We start from the raw sequence: 21,229 nt of genomic DNA, 5'->3' as shown, positions 1-21,229 counted from the left end.
TGTTCCACCAACTATGCCCTTTCATATATCTCATTATAATCTCTTATGTTCAAAGGCACTAGTTGTCTCCTGATATCAGTCTTCAGCCCTTTCAGAAATCTCTTAGCTTTCTCTTCCTGGTCCTCAACTAGCCTAGGAGCATATCTAGATAATTCAGAAAATCTAGCCTCATACTGATCTACCGTCAGCTCCTTTTGTTCTAACTGAACAAACTCAGTAATTTTCCTATCCTTAGCACAGTCAGAAAAATGCTTCCTATTAAAAGCTCTCACAAACTCTTCCCAGTTAACCTCAGTACCTGGTGGGAAGATCGTATCCCTCGATGCTCTCCACCAAAACTTCGCATTTCCCTCCAATTGATACTCTGCTAAGACTATTTTCTCAGCATTAGTGCAGTCCAACAGCCGGAAAATTCGTTCCATCCCGTCAATCCATTGCTCTGCCTCCTCAGGACTTCCCATTCCATTAAACTTAAGTGGCTTCAGCTTCAAAAACTGCTCCACTAGTCCTTGAGTACGGCGTTCGCTCCCCGGGCTGTTCTTTGCGCCCGCCTCTCCATTAGATTTCCAATATTGGCTAATGCCTACGGGATATCTTCCATTCGGGGTTCAGCCCTTGCGGCGAGAGGCTTCAGCCCTCGATGGATGAGCACTTCCAGCTAGCACCATGACTTTCCTGCAATTTCCAAGCATTGCCTCAGGAATAATCTGAGACTCACTGCCTCCACTCAAAGCAATTACTATCACTACATAAGTAACATATACATGTTACTGGCACCTAAAAGCAATCCTAAATAAACTACTAAGGATCTATGAGTGAATTCTCATCACCCGTTATTCAATTATTTCATTTTATATCCTATGGTGTGCATTGTCATCATGTTCCTCAATTTCCAAATGAGGCTCCTTATCACTCCACCTTTAACCATTCGCTCTGATACCAAAAAGCGCGGCTGTGACACCCCGAACCCTTCTCAGGTCGTCACCAGCGCCGATGTTACACTTTCTTTCCTCTCTCTCTCTTTTACTTAAAACAAGCGTCGTTAATCACAGGCATTTTTTTTTTTTTAAAACGAATCGGTCCCAATGCAACTCATAGCGGAAGCAAATTAAACATCACCATCTATCCCCCTACCAATCCATGATACAAATACACACCACTAATCATCAGGATTTAAAAGATAAGCCATGCCACTATTATTTACATATTAACGCGATGGGTTTTTTTTTCACGGGTCAATACAACAAAAAGGAGACCAAGATTTTCAGCCACACTCGGCCTCATCCCAAAAAGATACTACGACCCCTAAGGAAAATCACATAACATCCCCCATCCAACAGCGGCGGCTATTTCCCAAAAGATGACACCAGCTCTCTACCCTTCACGCAACCATCACACCCATCCAGGTGCATCGGGTGGTGGTGGCGGCAACATCCCCCTAAACACTCCGTCTCGGCGGACATGAACAGACAAAAACTCCTGGATGACTGGGCCCTCAGCCAGGCCCACGTCGTACATAACCAGCACACGCACTTGCACAAATGTCAGTCCAGGGATAGTGACACAGTCGATCTCCATACATTCTACTTCTACATCTGACGGGAGACCATAGAAGGTGCCTCGCGTGACGGTAGAAAGCGGCATCTTTCTAATTTGAAATGTTATCCCCAAAAGGGGTGAGTACAACCACTCAGCAGATAGGGAAATCCAATAACATCCCAATGCATCATGCATATCATCACACGTTGCAAGCATCACTTACCTTATAATCATGCGTATCATGCATCATCATGCATATATTATCATAGGTGATCATCATATCACATCACTTCTCATCATCATCATGCATCATCATGCATATATTATCATAGGTGATCATCATATCACATCACTTCTCATCATCATCATGCATCATCATGCATATATTATCATAGGTGATCATCATATCACATCACTTCTCATCATCATCATGCATCATCATGCATATATTATCATAGGTGATCATCATATCACATCACATCTCATCATCATCATGCATATCATATCATAGGTGATCATCATATCACATCACATCTCATCATCATCATGCATCATCATGCATATATCATCCTCATCATACACATCATCATGCATATATCATTATCATCATGCATATATCATCATCATGTATTATCATGCATGATTTAATTTCAATTTCATCTTGGACCATCATATTTCTCATTCCCGGGACCAATGTTTGCGTCCCCCATGCATCAAGATACAATTTCAGATCATCCGGTTCCCCCACTCTTCGGGCATCTCGTACCCCAACTGGCATCACGAGGACCCTCCGGTATCCAGCCATTTAAGGCCACCGGGCAACCGGCCGCACCCTTCAGGCCAGGCATCTCGCACCCAATCCGGCGTCGCGAGGTATCCCTCGACATAATTGCCATGCCGAGCTTCCGGCTCCCCCACTCTCCGGGCATCTCGACACCACTCGGTCTCCCGAGGACCCTCCGGCATTCGGCCACTCATGACCACCGGGCAACCGGCCGTACCCTTCTAGCCAGGCATCCCGATACTCCCGGGGCATCGTCGGCTCACACCTCCGACGGTCTTCTCAATTCACATTATTATGATTCAATTTATCATGACATATGATGTGATGACAATTCAAGATCATGCTCAACATTGAATACGTACATACATTTCAATTCCATGTCATACACACATATCAAGACTTCATCACATATACTTCTCAATTCAAGTCACACCCATACCAAGACTTTATCACATAATAACATGAATTAATTAAATGGAATCTATGGCCAATAAAATAATCCATTATTATTTTTATTTTATTATTATTATTATTTTATTATTATATTTATTTATTTTCATAAATAAATATTAAATTTAATATCTATGATTTTCCCAAAATCATAATATTCGAATAATAACTAATAGGGTTACAATTTCATATGAAATTCATGGCCAAATTGAATTTCTCATAATTTCACAATTTCCATGAAATAGCACCTTATATTCGGGTAATGGCCAGACTTGCACAGTTTCCAAATAAATTCGATTAAAATACTCATATGGCCTTAAAAATTTACGAAATTTTACAGGGTGATATTCAACACATTTTCGTGCACTTTTCATGAAGAACCCTAAGCCAAATTATTTTTAGATTAATTTCTATATCCCTACGAAGCTTCTGGAATCACGACCGCGACGTTCAGAACACACTCCTCCGAATTTCTTAGTTTTCACCCATCAATTATCTTTCGTTTCTTCTGAAATTTGAGTATGTTATGTACCAAGGTGTCCTTTACAAGTTTCATGAAGAGATCTAGGCCAAATGACCAAGCTATGGTCACCATTTAAGTCCGTTAAGTCTCGGGTGTCTCGGTATATTTCGCCAGAACCATCGTTTCCAAGATCTAACCGATTCACCAAGTTATACTTGTTATTTTTGCCTCATATTCGATTATGTTGTAGCTTAAGGTGTTTCCTACAACTTTCAAGAAGACAACAAAGTGAGATCTCCAACATAAATCAACATGCAACCAAGAAATCAACAAGAGGTCAGTGAAAATTTCGCAGATCTAAAGTCTCCGTATAATGGAACTTTTTACCCCTCAAATGTTCATCGTTTTCTACGAATTTTTAGTATGTCATAGTACAAGACGTTAGCTTAAACTTTCGTGAAGACACCGAAGCCAAAATCGAACTCCAAACACCCATGCAAACTCGAACAAGCCACTGACTCCAACAAACCGAACAAGAACAGTCACACGGTTTGCAAAATATCAACTCTTACCTCGGTTTTTTCGCACAAATCACACCTATAATCTAACATGCAAACACCACAACAAACATGCAAAGGAAGTTATGGACTCCACTTGCCTTAAAGATGAACTAGCAACGACGAACGGCGACGGGACACGGCGAACGAACGGCACACCCCTCCGGCTCCGCCTCCTTCCCTCTCGGTTCCTCTCTTCCGCTCGAGCTCTCTCTCTCTCGCACACCTCTCTCTTTGGACGAAAATGCAGCAAGGAGTCCGGCCACTCTCTCTCCTAACCCCTTTTATACCCCCTTTAATCCCATGATTAGTAATGATTAACTCACCTCATGTCCAACCAATGCATGCTCTCCTTTGTGCCACATGTCATTTTTATTTTTGAATTTGAATGTGCTTGGGCTTAGGCCCATCCGGCCATTCCCCTTGGGCTGGTCGAGCTCCTTCTTGGGCCCTAATGGGCCGACTAGCTTGGCCCACCAAGCTTTAGGCTTATGGGCCCAAGGCCCATTTCGAAAATTTAATCCCCCTTTCTTTTCTTTTTCTTTTTTTGAATTCCTTTCTATAAATATTTCTAAATTCAAAATTCATCTTGGCCAAAGTCTTGGGATATTTTTAATTATTAGGATTTAAATTTATAATCTCATGGCCAAGCATTAATCTATTAAATTTAAATACACAACTCATCAAGTTAAAAGACAAATTGGCTAAGGCATAAGCCAAAAGAAATTCTATCACCTAATTAAAGATTTTAACACACCTTAAGGCTCGGCTTTGAATTTCTGGGATGCCACAAGTAATCAGTATCCGGATTTATCGGATAGAGATCTTTAGCAGATGTAGATGAAGCGGTTCCAGTCCACGGCCCATCAGTGAGCATGCTCTTGGTGATATTCTCATCAACTGCCTGATCTTCGTCGCCTTTGAAATGCTTCCTCATGGCCTCAATTGTCTCCTCCGTTATGATAGTGTCCTCGTGAGTCCAGCAGTGGAACAACAACCTTGCCTTCAAGCATGCTAATCACAGATGACATTGGCGGCCTGAGTGCTGGAGTTGCATTAGTACACAGCAGAGCTACATTTATCATTGCCAGCACCTCCTTTTCATCAAAATGAGAACCCAGCCTCTGATCAACTAGATCCATCAAATTTCCTCTCTTTTTCAAAACTCGTGCCTAGAAACAGAAATGGAAAGGAAGACATTTCCCTCAAGCTACAGGTACTGATCAGTTGTAGAATATGCTCAGAATACTAAAACAGGAAAAATTTCATGACAAATGCAGTTGATAAACACCTGCTAGTTTTTCACCTCCTATGTAACTTATATTTGGAAGGAAAAAATCGAACAAGTCAATACAGATGAAACATGATTTCTCTACCATTTTTAACTAAAAGTTAGTAAACTTAAACACTTACTAACATTCACTGGTTGCAAAAAAATTACCACCACTGCTTTAAAATTACCAGCTCTCATTGAGTATTACAGGCAGGGATTATTTGTCAGTTTGTCGTTACAAGAAATAGGAGAATCGTCCATCAATGGTTTACACCCTAATAATCATTGTTCTAGCTAGTGATTGGCTTAACTTAAAGCACAATAAAATCTAATTTTTGGACTCAATTACATGGATGTGAAGAAGTCAAATCTAAATTGAAAGTATATCAATATTTGGGTCAAGCATGGTCTTGAAAACTTTTAAATCCAATACTAATTGTCAAAACTGCAAAGTACTCGACCAACTTGTTTGGCGCTAATGAAACTACAGGAGTATGAATGTCACGCATAAAACTATGAAGACCAAAACAAAACCAACCCAAATTTTAAGGACCTCAAATTTCAATAAATAGAATTGCCTTCAATCCAAAAAAGAATCTACATGATCCCTTCTTTCAGGAGGCAGCCCATTGTTTCGAGTTTCAATGTGTCACTAGGTAAATTCCAGTTTCAGTTTCTCAGAACCAGACTAATCCGTGACCACCCCCACCCCAAGTCGCTCATCTTGAGCATGAACACCATGGGCCGGCTACTGCAAGGATTACTTGCTCCTTTCAAATTCAGTAACAAGAATAATTGGATTAATTTTAAATGACAAATTGCACTTAACAGCATGACAATTCGTTAAACAGGTTTCAATAGCTGGTAACTGTAACTCTCATTTGCAACCATTAAAGTGCATATGAGGAGTTCTATACTATGTTCACACTTCCTTAATCCATCTCTCAACCAGCACAAGCAGAGATTTCAATATCATAATAAGAAACTTTTTAATGCTAGAGTTAATTACCCAATTGAGTAGATAAAAGCATTTCTCCTTCTTCTGGTAACTGGTGTTGCTCCGGCCACTAACAACTTCTAAGGCAACAACGCCAAAACTATAGACGTCGGCTTTTTCAGTGAGGTAATCATGCATTGCATACTCTGGTGCCATATATCCACTGCATAACAAGAAAAGAGCTGGTGTTTGCAAAATGGCAAATGTCGTAAATTGCACTTAATATTTTCTTCCAAAGACCATCCCTCTTATCTTCCTAAAATACAAAATATAGAGATATTCCTAATCATGACACAATGGTCTCAAGAGTCAAGGAAAAAACAAGTGCATTCTAGAAATTTTTCAGTAGGATTCCGCTGAGAATATTAAAAAAAAAAAAAAAAAACAAGACATTTGTGGGTTTTATATAACTTTCAGGAGACATATAGCTCCATAGTTGGAAAACAAGTGCATCCTTATAACTTGGAAAAGAGGCTCATTAACTGAAAAAAGAGTTGGAAACTGGCTGAGACAAGGTCTGAATACATAGGCAGCAGCAGTAGGAGGATTCCTAAAGCCAAGCCCAGGGGCAAGAAAACTTCTTAATATTGTTGTTGTCGACGTTGCTGTAGCAATAGAAAAACAGCCTTACATTTTCTCACTAGCTTTCTAACCCTTGTGATTCATGTGCCTTTCTTTGTAATTTTGGTTTTATTCTTTTGTAATTCACTTGAAAGTGCACCATCTATGTTTATGTCAGGTGAAATATATTCACGAAAAATTGAACTTTTCATGCAAAAGAATATATATAGATAATTTACATCGAAATCCGTAACGTATAGTAGTTGTTCTTATTCATCAAATTGTTTTACATTAAGTAGATTGTCATTGGAAAAACATGATAAAAACAATTAAATTACGGTTGTTAAAAAGTATCGAGTCATAATTGTATCGTAATATTTTCATATGCTCTTTGCAGGAGAGAATATATTAGGTAGGGCATACTGGATTACCTTCCGAAATGTTTTTCTTGACTATTCTTAATGTATTAAATGAAGTGTGTAGAATACAATCAATCTTTTGATTAGTATCTCAGGTAGGCGGATAATTTTTTTCCAGAAACTGTATTAGATCATCTAAGTTTGTTGAGATAATGAAATTGTTTGATGTTATAGTTATTTTTCGTTAAGCAATTACTGTTAGAGTTAGTTCTATGTTTTCCCTGATCAATCACATTCTTTTCATGAACAGGTTGACTTTCTACACATGTCAACGCAAACTTTTGAAACATTTGAACATGCTTATTATATATTTTTCTGTATGTATACAAATTCTATACGCAAAAAAATAATTTCCTCATACAATAATCAATGTAAACATAGGCGAATTAGGTCTGTTGCCTATAATATCAACTTATAGCCAAATTAACAATTACATAAGTTAATATTAATGGTAGAGTATGTAATATAATTAACATTTTTCCTAGTTAACATGAAGAGCGGTGGGAGAGGCGTGGAGCTTTGCGGTTAAGCCCCATTTGTTGAGCACCATGCTTTGGGATGATGTGAGTCAGCTACAGAGTTCCATTCGATTCACTTTTCTTAAATTGGACAAGATTTTTCTACTCCATTCTTTTATGTTGTCACTTACTCCTAATAAAGTTAATGGGAACATAAAACAAGAAACTTACTAAGTTCCAGCAATCTTGGTGCTAATATGTGTGTTGTCCTCCTCATCAAGTTTTGCTAAACCAAAATCTGATATTTTAGAGTTGAGATCCTTATCCAGTAAAATATTAGTAGCTTTAATGTCTCTATGCACAATCTTTAGCCTTGACTCTTCATGAAGATATGCCAACCCCCTGGCAATACCCACACATATCTTGTGTCTTGTCCCCCAATCCAGCTTTAATTGAAATTCTTCAGGACCTTCAATTGTATCAGAAAACATCAAAACTGCTTTGCCATGTCATTAATCTGAAGACAAGTGAAGCACAATGTGATATCAAATTACCAAATAAAGCGCGAGCAAGACTGTTATTTTCCATGTACTCGTAAACCAGCAAAAGTTGATTTCCTTCAATGCAGCATCCATAGAGTTTTACAAGATGTGGATGTTGAAGAGCAGAAATCATCCCAAGCTCAGTCACGAACTCACGATTTCCTTGCTTTGATTTGGATGAAAGCCGCTTCACCGCTATAGTGGTGCCGTCGACGTAAGACCCGCAATTGAACTTTGGCATAAGATTTATGCTGTCAAGATTTAGATACATTGAATGCTGCTTTCTACAATTCTTTTCTATTGGGAATTGGGGCAAGTTAGGTCACCAATTTTCCAGCATACCTTGTATACAGAACCAAAACCACCTTCTCCAATCTTATTGGCAACGTCAAAATTGTTTGTGGCAGCTTTAATCTGTCGCAAGGTAAATGAACCAATTTGCAATGCTAGAACCTTCAAATCTGCATAGCATTGCGGAGGTGGAGTCTGAAGGATTGGTGAATGTATCCGATTAGTAGGTCATAGGACAGCTTCTTTTTTAGAGCAAATTTTTTTTTGTAAACAGACTAGCTTGTCTATGAAAATATGGTTTTTGGTGAAATTGTGATCTTGCTTTTCTATCCAATATTTGTGTTGTCTGGGGATTTGTTTATTCACTTCCGCATATGCAATAAAATGAATGGGTCGGTGACACATTTTGGGATGTCGCAATTTTATCGACCATAGAGAGATGCGCGCGTGCTTGAGGTTCGGGGCATGATAGTACAAAAGGTTACATTTTTAGTCACTATAATTCTCAACTTGGATTGAAAAAAAAAATTAAAACTCCTTCACAGTAGAACATAGTTAGTTTACTTGCTTAGTCGCCTAAAGCGTTATTAGTAGACTACACTATGACATCGCTGCTTTAAAGGTGATTCGATGTTTGGCCTTTTAATTACTTTTTTTTTTTTTTTGGGTCGAAAACATTTTAATTACACCTTTTTATTATTGTTGACACGGTGATTTTTGAACTCAACAAGAATTGCCCAGTCAACCATGCAACGAGGGGACAATCATTGACGGATGGTAAAGTTCTACGACAAGAAACATGCATGCGTGTGTCATGGGTTGGTAGTTTCTTGGCCGTGGAATAACCCATGTGGTGCCTAGCGAGCGAAATTCGCTAGGCCAACCTTCTTTCTATAGTTGTTCCAGTGAACAATATGGCAAGTAACTCTTTTATATAAGATCGTACCACACCCAGCTCCTCTTAGGCGTCTAGTCCATCAAGTGAGACAATAGATTTTTTTAGGCTCAACAACTGGTTTCAGCCTGCCATGACCTCATCAGGAAAGCAAAGATAAGCTCCCCGACCGTTTGTGCACGGGAGGCTAACCCCACCTTTAGAGCTCCTAAGTAATGTAATCCTTCTATTCTAGAATTCCTAGCATCAACCGTCCTAACGCTATTCCCACAGGCCAGTTGTGTTCATCATCTCTACGTCCTCACTCTTTAGTCGATAATCCCAAGCTTCACTCACAAGGGTTAACGAGTACGGGAGAATCACAGATTGTGACAAACTCCCCCACTTAATTCTGCAACGCCTTCATTGCAGGCTATTCTATCGCTTCCCTGCATTTCCCTAACCATCAATGCCACTCCCTAGGACTTACATAGATGACGACGCTAGCCCAATAGAACAAGTCACTTCACTCTATTGCTTGCTTCCCCTGATCAAAGTTATTCGTGAATCTCCAATCACTTGTGCTCCCCGACAAGTGTGGCACCCCTAGCCAACTGCACCCCTGTGGTAGCACCTTCTTTCACCTACTAAGCTTCTCCTGATCTCTACAAGCCAACAAAGGGTCTCCCTTGGTGGAAACATGATCGCAGACCTCTTCTTGAGATTTGCACATTGATCTAGGAACGTTAGCCCCATTTAGCGAGTAATTCGGTTCCTTTCTATACCCTCATTGCCATCACATAAGCTAGACGAGAGTCGCATGTTGTCCGAGCCCTCTCTAGCCTCGGCGATCACTCTCCGCCCTCACAAGATAGGGAAGACCATAGGCTTTTCCCCGAATTGCCCACCTACTGGAGGGATCCTTGCTTTGATACCATTTGTCATGGATCGGTAGTTTCTTGGCTGTTGAATAACCCATGCGGCGCTTGGCAAGCGGAATTCGCCAGGCTAACCTTCCTTCTATAGTTGTTCCAATAAACAATACGGTGAGTATCTCTTTTATACGAGATCATATCACGCCCAGCTCCACTTTAGTGTCTAGTCCATCGAGTGAGATAGCAGATCTCTTTAGGCTCAACAATTGGTTTCGGCTTGCTATGGCCTCATCAGGAGAGCAACATTAGCTCCCGACCAGTTTGTGCACGGGAGGCCAACTCCACCTTCAGAGTTCCTAAATAATATAATCTTTTTATTCTAGAACTCCTAGCACCAACCATCTTGACGCTACTCCCACGAACAAGTTGTGTTCATCATTTCTGCGTCCTCACTCTTCACTCGATAATGCCAAGCTTCACTCCTAAGGGCTTACGGGTACTAGAGAATCACGAACTGTGACATATGCATTGGCAACAGGAGTCTCCGGAGACAATTATTCGTTCCTGCCAATAATAAGAACCTGACCTCCGTGATTTGGCAATTTGCTTTTGCGTTCATACTCTAGAACACGAAATTTACGCTAATGAGCTTCTTTGAATTTTGTATGTACCTCTTTTCTTTTTGTGATAGGAAACTTTCCACGCAGACATTTCGTCGTGTTCACAAGAAATGTCAATCTTTCACATCTACATGATGCTTCCACGAATGTGTTTACACATCGCATTGTGAACGTATCGGTACATGCATTAATGCTGTTGAAAGTTGATTCGGACACTAATGAGAGTAAGTGCGGGCTGGGTTGAAGATCTTCATTTAACCGGTGAATGTGTCAAAATTGGGAAAATTATTATATTAGGTAGGCAGAATATAATTTTCAGCATATAAATAATATCAGTCGAAGCATCTAATGTGACCAATCTTAAATTTTGAGACCCACTTCTCCCTTAAGTCTAATCATAGAAACCCATGACCCACACGTATTTAATTTCTCTATTACTTTGTTTTCCAATTTGATTTACATGTTTCTAATCTTGATATTTTCTAACTTTATTTTGATTTTAAATGCACATGCCATCATCTAATGAGAGGAACATAGATTAAAAGACAATGTGAATAGATGAGATCCGCCACTTATTTTGAAAAAAAAAATCATTTTTATGCTTTGCCAATTTCTTGACATTAACTCATTTCCAATCTCTAAACCTTCCTATGTCCTATAAAAAATATCTAAACCATTAATGCTTTTCTAGTGATATCGGTCATTAGTATTCATTTGAAAACCTACCCTTTCATGAGTCATGGAAAAATTACCTCTATAGCTTGCCACAAATTTTATCTTAAACTAAAATATAAGTTCTTTTTTTTTTTCATAGTGACACACAATTATTAAACTGATGATAGTTATAAAATTGACAAAAAAAAAAAAATCCCAAATATCACTATTTAAATAAAATTTCACTAACGATTGCACCTATAGTCATAAATCAAACCTAAACCTAAGTGATTTAAGAAATATAGATAGATGAAAAAATAAGTCATCTTACCTTATAATGATGGCCTGCTCATTGAACGCAGTCCGACTTGCATTCTCTACCCCCCAAGTTGCAAAAGTTAAAATCCAACGGCAACGGTCAATGCCAACTCCATAGCGGTAACTTCACTTAGTTCCCAAAATTCATTGCTTTGCATTGCACAAAAACGAACCATTTTTACTAAATTTTTAATACAGAGTTAAGAGAGAGAAGGAAGGAATGGCATGGCATTGAACTGTCAGATTCCATTTATTAATTCGATAAGAAAGTGAAAAAGTAACTACTAGAGGTAATGGTCCACCGAGATGCAGGTGCTTGTCGGATTCCACTTAATGCACCCCTTCTTTTTTGTTCTTTTTTGGTTAGTTACTTAGGAGACAGGATTTGGTTTCCAATTTCGGTGGAGGTCTGCCGGTTAAGGAATCACGATTAACGAAGTTGCAGCAGATCTGCTGTTTTGCTTTGCTAGGTTGTAGTTGTAGTAGCAGCGGCTAATCACCTGCCTTTGATGTGGATACTTCAATTTTCATTGTGGGATGTTAAGTGTCGACTTGATCAATATCCACTTAACGGGAAAAGTGTTAAAAAGTCATAAACTTTTACATTTATACCAATTTACTCATAAACCCTTTTTTCGGTGTCAATTTAATCCTAAACTTTTTTACTTTGTGCCAATTCAATCATTTCCGGCTAATTTGATCGGATTTTGCTAACCGTACGTCGTCCGACTGACTTGGCACAATTAGTGTTGACGTGTACAACTTTTAATAATATATATATATATATATATTATTTTTTTTCCTTTTATTTTTTTTTTTTTTTCATTCTCCTCCTCCTTCTTCCGCCGCCGCCGGACCTCGGCGATCGGCCTGAGGCGACGGTTGGCAAGCCTCGTCGGTGGCCGTGAGGGTAGCCTCTTGTAGGGCGGTGAGGCTCGCCCTTGTTGGATCTGGCAAGAGTCGAGCCTCACCGGCCATGGGCAAGCCTTGCCGCCCCACACGAGGCCGCCCTCGTGGCCACTCGCCTCACCAGTTGACGCCGATTGTGCCACATCAGTTGACTAGCGTCCTGTCAACAAAATCCAGCCAAAATTAGCCGGAAATGACTGAATTGATACCAAATAAAAAGATTAAGGTTTAAGATTAAATTGGTATAAATCTAAAATGTTTATGACTTTTTCTAACACTTTTCCTTTTGCTCGACGCCCACCTCTTAGATCTCAGGCGGAGTAGATGAACCCATTAAGCTTTCAGTTTCGGTTTCAACTTGTTTGATTCTTTTGACATTAACCTAAGATCATTTTGGGCATTGACTCATAATATAGAACCTTCGATGGAATGGAAGTAGTCTGCTGATGAGGTAGTAATCCACCATTTGCAAGAAACGGCGATTGGACAAGCAAGTTTCTTTAGATAAATTTTTTTTTGGGTAGACATACATGTTTCTCTTCCATCATTTCTCAAAGATGGGAAAGATGAAATTGGCCGACCATCATCCACACTAAACATAGAAAAAATTCGCATTTGCTAAGAGAAATTCTTGAGTAGCAACAAGTAACAGGTTGAGCTCGTGAACAAAACACGTCCAGTGCAAGAACGTGCCACTTCGCACATCTCTCCGTTCAAACAAATTAAAAGCTTCCGTAATAGATTCCCTCCCTTGCAGTGGCCACCATCAACATCGTTATTGTGTGAAGAGGAAAAACTTGCAACATCGTTTCTCTTTGAATAACAATATGGAAAGAGACGGCACGAATACATACACCAAACCACAGGCCATTGTCTTTAGGCTTTCCCCACTAATTAGTTCACAATACACATTTAATGCACTGCATAACACTGGTTTTCTTTATATTATCTATACCTTCAGTTTCAAACGTAAGCAAAAGAGAAACTTCAAAGCAAAATTTAAGAGTTCCGTCGCAAGGATTACCAAATAAAGCCCTAGTTCATTCAAGAACTAATATACTTAGAACACAACAAACCATTTCTTACTCTCTCTTCTGCCAGTAATCAGTATCTAGAAGTATTGGATAGAGATCATTAGCAGATGCAGACGAAGCGGTTCCAATCCATGGCCCATCAATGGACATACTCTTGGTGATATTCTCACCAACTGAATGGTCTTTGTCACCTTTAAAATGCTTCCTCATGGCCTCAATTTTCTCCTCAGTCATGATAACGCCCTCAGAGTCCAGCACTAGAATAGCAACCTTGCCTTCAAGCATGCTAACCACAGATGACGTCAGCGGCCGGAGTGCTTGAGTCGCATTAGTACACATCGGAGCTACCTTTATCAACTAGATCTATCAAATTTCCTCTCTCCTTTAAAAAGTATGCCTAGAAACAGAAATGAAAAGCGAAAATATTTCCCTCTCAAGCTTCAGGTACTAATCAGCTGCAAAATATGCTCTAAATACTAAAACAGGAAGAAGTATATTGTGTCCCTTGATTATTACGAGACAAATGCAGCTGATAAGCACCTGCTACTTTTTCATCTTCGTTACAGGGTATTATAAATGGATAAAATGATCGAATGACTCAAATACATATCAAACATGATTTCTTTACCGATTTTAAATAAAAGTTAGTAGTACTAATGGTTAACCGGTTGCCAAAAAAATTTCAAACACTACTTTAAAATTGCCAGTTCTTATTGAGTTGTATCAACACGAATTATTTATGGGTATCATTACATGAAACGGTAAACTCGTCCTTCAATGTTCTTGATTTTGCAACTCAGGTGACAATTAGATTTAACGAGGATAATAATGATTGTTTTTGCTAATGACCGGCTTAGTTTAAAGAAAAACAAAATCTAACTTAAGGACTTGACTATATGAATGTGAAAAAAAGTTATACCTTAACTGAAAGTATATAACCACTGGGGTTTGCTCTAGTGGCCACCCTTCCAACATGAAATGGGGAGGTGAGGGGTTCGAATCCCCGCCTTCTCAAGGGGTTTGGGGGTGGGGATGATGTAATTTCATATGTGGGTTTTGACTCCTACGCCTTGCAAGGAGGCAGGGCAAAAGTCTGAGAGTGACAGTTAGAGTAGGAATAGAGTTGGACCGACCAAAAAAAAAAAACTGAAAGTATATGGATTTTTGAGTCAAGACATGGTCTTGAAAACATTTTAATTTAACAAAAATTGAAAAGATTCAATTGTAGTGGAAATAATTGTTTGACCCTAATGAAACTACAAGGAGTATGAATGTGAGAGTGAGCCAAGAAGAGAAATTGCCAAAATTCAATTGAGAATGACGAGCACAGAGAAGAGATATCGAGCCGAGAAGAGAATCATCATCATTTCAATCTCAAGCTTGATACATAGAGAGAGAGAGAGAGAGAGAGAGAGAGAGAGAGAGAGAGAGAGAGAGAGAGAGAGAGAGAGAGAGGTCTTAACTTCATGAAAGAGGGAGAACGGACAAAGACTCTTTGCTTTTGTATGTTTGCATGTGAGTGTGAGAGAGTGATGTCTAAAAGTGAGAGAGAGATGACCCAAAGTCTTCCTCGAATGTATGGATATTCATCTAGAATGGAATTGTTAAGCTTTTGTCCAAGTCTTCTATGTATTTATATTCATCTGGATTGAGTGAGCTTTGGTTCAACTTTTCTTGCACAATAACTTTCTTTGACTACAAATTTTCCTTCAAGAGAGAGAGAGAGAGAAAGAGAGAGTGGGAGAGAGTGGTCTTCACGAAAGAGGAAGAACGGACAAAGACTCTTTGCTCTTGTACATATTGATGTGAGAGTGAGAGAGTGGTGTGTGAAAGTGAGAGAGAGACGACCCCAAGTCTTCCTCGTTTGTCTTAATTGTAGGGATATTCATCTAAAATGTAGCTGTCTTGCGTAATAACCTTTTTCATATTGCCGATTTATCCAATAAAAGTCTTTTAATTTCTTTTTCCCTCTTTTCATATTGTTCTTCAATGACAATAGTCTTTTCCATTTCTCTAATTTCTGTTGACACTTAATTTTAGCTGTTGACTTAAATTTAAGTTGCATAGAAAATTAAGGATTATTTTTTAAACTATAAACAAAGAAATTTTCATTAAATTACACAGCAGGTAGGCATTAAGATCATTTGCATTAATAGTGCTAAATTTTACTAATTTTATAAAAAAGAAACTTTTTTAAATTATTAATTAAAAACTTAAAAATTTAAAAAGAATTTGATATAGAAAGGAAGCCAGGCCAAGCCGGCCTACTCCCCTCTCTTCTCCTTCCTTGCAGCCCGGGCCGGGCCCATTCTCTTTATTTTTTTTCCCCGGCCCAGGTCCCTCCTTACTCCCCCGCTCACCCGCGGGAGACAGAGCACGCGAGGGACCACCATTCGTGCGAGGGACTAGCAACGCAGAAGGGACCGAATTGGCATCAAGTAAAAAGATTTAAGACTAAATTGGCACAAAAAAAAAGGTTTATGACTAAATTGGCACAAATGCAAAAGATTTATAACTTTGTTTTAACACTTTCCCTTCACTCGGCACCCACCTCTTAGATCTTAGGTGGAGCAGATGAACCCATTAAGCTTTCGGTTTCGGTTTCAACTTGTTTGATTCTTTTGACATTAACCTAAGATCGTTTTGGGCATTGACTCATAATATAAAACCATGGATAGAATGGAAGTAGTCTATTGATGAGGTAGTAATCCACCATTTGCAAGAAACAGTGATTGGACAAGCAAGTTTCTCTAGATAATTTTTTGCGGGTAGAAATACAAGTTTCTCTTCCATCATTTCTCAAAGATGGCAAAGATGAAATTGGCCGACCATCATCTACACTAAACACAGAAAACATTCGCATTTGCTAAGAGAAATTCTTGAGTAGCAACATATAACAGGTGGAGCTCCTGAACAAAACATGAGGTAGTAATCCACCATTTGCAAGAAACGGTGATTGGACAAGCAAGTTTCTCTAGATAATTTTTTGCGGGTAGAAATACAAGTTTCTCTTCCATCATTTCTCAAAGATGGGAAAGATGAAATTGGCCGACCATCATCCACACTAAACACAGAAAACATTCGCATTTGCCAAGAGAAATTCTTGAGTAGCAACATATAACAGGTTGAGCTCCTGAACAAAACACGTCCAGAGCAAGAACGTGCCACTTCGCACATCTCTCTATTCAAACAAATGACAAGCTTCCGTAATAGATTCCCTCCCTTGCAGTGGCCACCATCTACATCGTTATTGTGTGAAGAGGAAAAACTTGCAACATAGTCTCTCTTTGAATAACAATATGGAAAGAGACAGCACGAATACAAACACCAAACCACAAGCCATTGTCTTTAGGCTTTCCCCACTAATTAGTTCACAATACACAGTTAATGCACTGCATAACACTTGTTTTCTTTATATTATCTATACATGTAGTTTCAAACGTAAGCAAAAGAGAAACTTCAAAGCAAAATTTAAGAGTTCCGTCGCAAGGATTACCAAATAAAGCCCTAGTACATTGAAGAAGTAATATACTTAGAACACAACAAACCATTTCTTACTCTCTCTTCTGCCAGTAATCAGTATCTAGAAGTATTGTATAGAGATCATTAGCAAATGCAGACGAAGCGGTTCCAATCCATGGCCCATCAATGGACATACTCTTGGTGATATTCTCACCAACTGAATGATCTTCGTCACCTTTAGAATGCTTCCTCATGGCCTCAATTTTCTCCTCGTCATGATAACGCCCTCGAGTCCAGACTGGAACAACAACCTTGCCTTCAAGCATGCTAACCACAGATGACGTCGGCGCCGAGTGCTCTAGTCGCATTAGTACACATCAGAGCTACCTTTATCAATACCAGCGCCTCCTCTTTGTCAAAGTGAGAATTGAGCCTCCTATCAACTAGATCTATCAAATTTCCTCTCTCCTTCAAAAGGCGTGACGAAATAGAAATGAAAAGTGAAAATATTTCCCTCTCAAGCTTCAGGAACTGATCAGCGGCAAAGTATGCTCTAAATACTAAAACAAGAAGAAGTATATTATGTCCCTTGATTATTACGAGACAAATGCAGCTGATAAGCACCTACTAGTTTTTCATCTTCGTTACAGGGTATTATAAATGGATAAAATAATCGAATGACTCAAATACATATCAAACATGATTTCTTTACCGATTTTAAATAAAAGTTAGTAATACTAATGGTTAACCGGTTGCCAAAAAAATTACCAACACTGCTTTAAAATTGCCAGCTCTTAATGAGTTTTATCAGCACAAATTATTTGTGGGTATCATTACATGAAACGGTAGACTCGTCCTTCAATGTTCTTGATTTTGCAACTCAAGTGACAATCAGATTTAACGAGGACTAATAATGATTGTTTTTGCTAATGACTGGCTTACTTAAAGCAAAACAAAATCTAACTTAAGGACTCAACTATATGAATGTGAAAAAAAGCTATACCTCAATCGAAAGTATACGGATATTCGGGTCAAGACATGGTCTTGAAAACTTTTAATTTAACAGAAATTGAAAAGATTCAATTGTAGTGGAAGTACTTGTTTGACCCTAATGAAACTATAGGGAGTATGAATGTGAGAGTGAGATGAGAAGAGAAATTGCCAAAATTCAATTGAGAATGACAAGCACAGAGAAGAGATATCGAGCCGAGAAGAGAATCATCATCATTTCACTCTCAAGCTTGATGCAGAGAGAGAGAGAGAGAGAGAGAGAGAGAGAGAGAGAGAGAGAGAGTGGTCTTCACGAGAGGGAGAACAGACAAAGATTCTTTGCTCTTGTATGTTTGCATGTGAGAGTGAGAGAGTGATGTCTGAAAGTGAGAGAGAGACGACCCCAAGTCTTCCTCGAATGTATGGATATTCATCTAGAATGGAATTGTTAAGCTTTTGTCCAAGTCTTCTATGTATTTATATTCATCCAGAATTGAGTGAGCTTTGGTTTGACTTTTCTTGCACAATAACTTTCTTGGACTACAAATTTTCCCTCAAGAAAGAGAGAGAGAGAGAGAGAGAGAGAGAGAGAGAGAGAGAGAGAGAGAGAGAGAGAGAGAGTGTGTGTGGTCTTAACTTCATGAAAGAGGGAGAACGGACAAAGACTCTTTGCTTTTGTATGTTTGCATGTGAGAGTGAGAGAGTGATGTCTGAAAGTGAGAGAGAGACGACCCAAAGTCTTCCTCGAATGTATGGATATTCATCTAGAATGGAAATGTTAAGCTTTTGTCCAAGTCTTCTATGTATTTATATTCATCCGGAATTGAGTGAGCTTTGGTTTGACTTTTCTTGCACAATAACTTTCTTGGACTACAAATTTTCCTTCAAGAAAGAGAGACAGAGAGAGAAAGAGAGAGAGGGAGAGAGTGGTCTTCACGAGAGAGGGAGAATGGACAAAGATTCTTTTCTCTTGTATGTTTGCATGTGAGAGTGAGAGAGTGATGTGTGAAAGTGAGAGAGAGACGACCCCAAGTCTTCCTCGAATGTACGGATATTCATCTAGAATGGAATTGTTAAGCTTTTGTCCAAGTCTTCTATGTATTTATATTCATCCGGAATTGAGTGAGCTTTGGTTCGACTTTTCTTGCACAATAACTTTCTTGGACTACAAATTTCCTTCAAGAGAGAGAGAGAGAGAGAGAGGTCTTCACGAGAGAGGGAGAACAGACAAAGATTTTTTGCTCTTGTATGTTTGCATGTGAGAGTGAGAGAGTGATGTCTAAAAGTGAGAGAGAGACGACCCCAAGTCTTCCTCGAATGTATGGATATTCATCTAGAATGGAATTGTTAAGCTTTTGTCCAAGTCTTCTATGTATTTATATTCATCCGGAATTGAGTGAGCTTTGGTTCGACTTTTCTTGCACAATAACTTTCTTGGACTACAAGCTCATGTACATCTTGATGTGAGAGTGAGAGAGTGATGTGTGAAAGTGAGAGAGAGAGACGACCCCAAGTCTTCCTCAATTGTCTCAATTGTAGGGATATTCACCTAGAATGGAGTTGTTAAGCTTTTGTCCAACTCTTCTTGCATAATAACCTTTTTCATATTGCCAGTTTATCCAATAAAAGTCTTTTAATTTCTTTTTCCCTCTTTTCATATCGTTCTTCAATGACAATAGTCTTTTCTATTGCTCTAATTTTTGTTGATACTTAAATTTAAGTCAACGACTTAAATTTAAGTTGCATAGAAAATTAAAAATTAAATTGTAACTTATAAACAGAGAAATTTTCATTAAATTACACGGCAGGTAGGCATTAAGATCATTTGCATTAATAGTGCTAAATTTACTAATTTAAAAAAAAATAAACTTTTTTAAATTATTAATTAAACACTTAAAAATTTAAAAAGAATTTGATATAGAAAGGAAGCCGGGCCAGGCCGGCCTACTCCCCTCTCTTCTCCTTCCTTGCAGCCCGGGTCGGGTCCATCCTCTTTATTCTTTTCCCCGGCCCAGGCCCCTCCTTACTCCCTCCTCCTTCTCCCCCGCTCACCCGCGGGAGACAGAGCACGCGAGGGACCGCCGTCCGTGCGAGGGACTGGCGACGCCGGAAGGGACCGCCGGCTAAAGAGAAGAGCAGGCGGCAAAGTGACAATGCTGCAGATCTGTCCAAAGCAGAGCACAGATCGGCGCCAGAGCAGGGGGGAGGAGAAGGGACCGCCGGTGTAGCCCAAGGACCGGCCGGCGAGCGAGACCGATTGGACTCTTCCCCAGGTCGAGCCTATAAAAGGAGGCCTCTGGACGCTGACCGGGGAGTTCGCAGGGGTTCAGGACAGGAGAGAGAAAAGCGAGGAAAAAAAAGGTCCGTGGTGAGAAATCGAGAGAGAAACTGAGAACGAGCGAGTGTCCTCCGGCGACGGGCACACTCGAAACCCGGCCGACAACCTACCGACGTCAGCCCCCTTCCCGAGCCGAAGCCACGTTAAGTCTCGGTTCGAATCTTGTTTGTTCTCCTTTCGGGTTCGTCGAGTTCCCGAGGATTCTGGCTCGGAGGCGCGCGGGGCGACCGGACATTGTCCGATCAATCGAGCTCGCCCTCATTCGCCGCCCCCGAGCCGGTTAGGGAGCACCACCGACGGCCCCTTTTTTTTCCTCCTCGTTCTGTTTTTGTGCCCTGATTTGGGCTCGCCGGACCGGGCTACCGTTGTCTAGTTCGTGCGAGTTCGGATACCGACTATGTTATGCTTTGTTGCTGTTAGGCCCTGGTTTGTCTGGGTCCCGTTTGAGCTTTCGCTTGTTACTCAGACTGTGCACGCCACCTGCTCGATGAATAGCCTACGTTAGATGCTCGTTCGTGTTCTTTGTTGATGGCCGAGACTTGCTGATTTTCACGTTTGTACTGAGCGCAAATGAGTCGTCCCTATTGAAGTCGAGTTTTGCTGGTTCATTGCTTGCGGATTTTGGTCTGAGCTTGCGTTTTGGATATGTCGACCTTCTCCTCATTCCATGCCCACCCTGCTTGACGGAATGCTTGAACCAAGCTTGTGTAAACCTGTCTCTGTGCTATGCATCGGAGCTGACCGCCATGTGTTTGTGATAATGCCTAAACGAAGTCACTTCCTCGTTTGAGGATTTTTTTTTTTTTTCGAAACACCTGGAT

At 39.8% G+C, this 21,229-nt stretch overlaps 1 pseudogene; it reads right to left on the bottom strand.

The window, feature by feature from the left end:
• Positions 1 to 11: 11 nt before the first annotated feature.
• LOC120294346 lies at positions 12 to 8,254 on the bottom strand (annotated as a pseudogene).
• Positions 8,255 to 21,229: the final 12,975 nt, after the last annotated feature.

Source organism: Eucalyptus grandis, chromosome 6, assembly GCF_016545825.1.
Source record: "Eucalyptus grandis isolate ANBG69807.140 chromosome 6, ASM1654582v1, whole genome shotgun sequence".
Taxonomy (NCBI): Eukaryota; Viridiplantae; Streptophyta; class Magnoliopsida; order Myrtales; family Myrtaceae; genus Eucalyptus; species Eucalyptus grandis.
The sequence above is the reverse complement of the archived record's forward strand: the minus strand, read 5'-3'. Positions and strand labels throughout refer to the sequence as shown.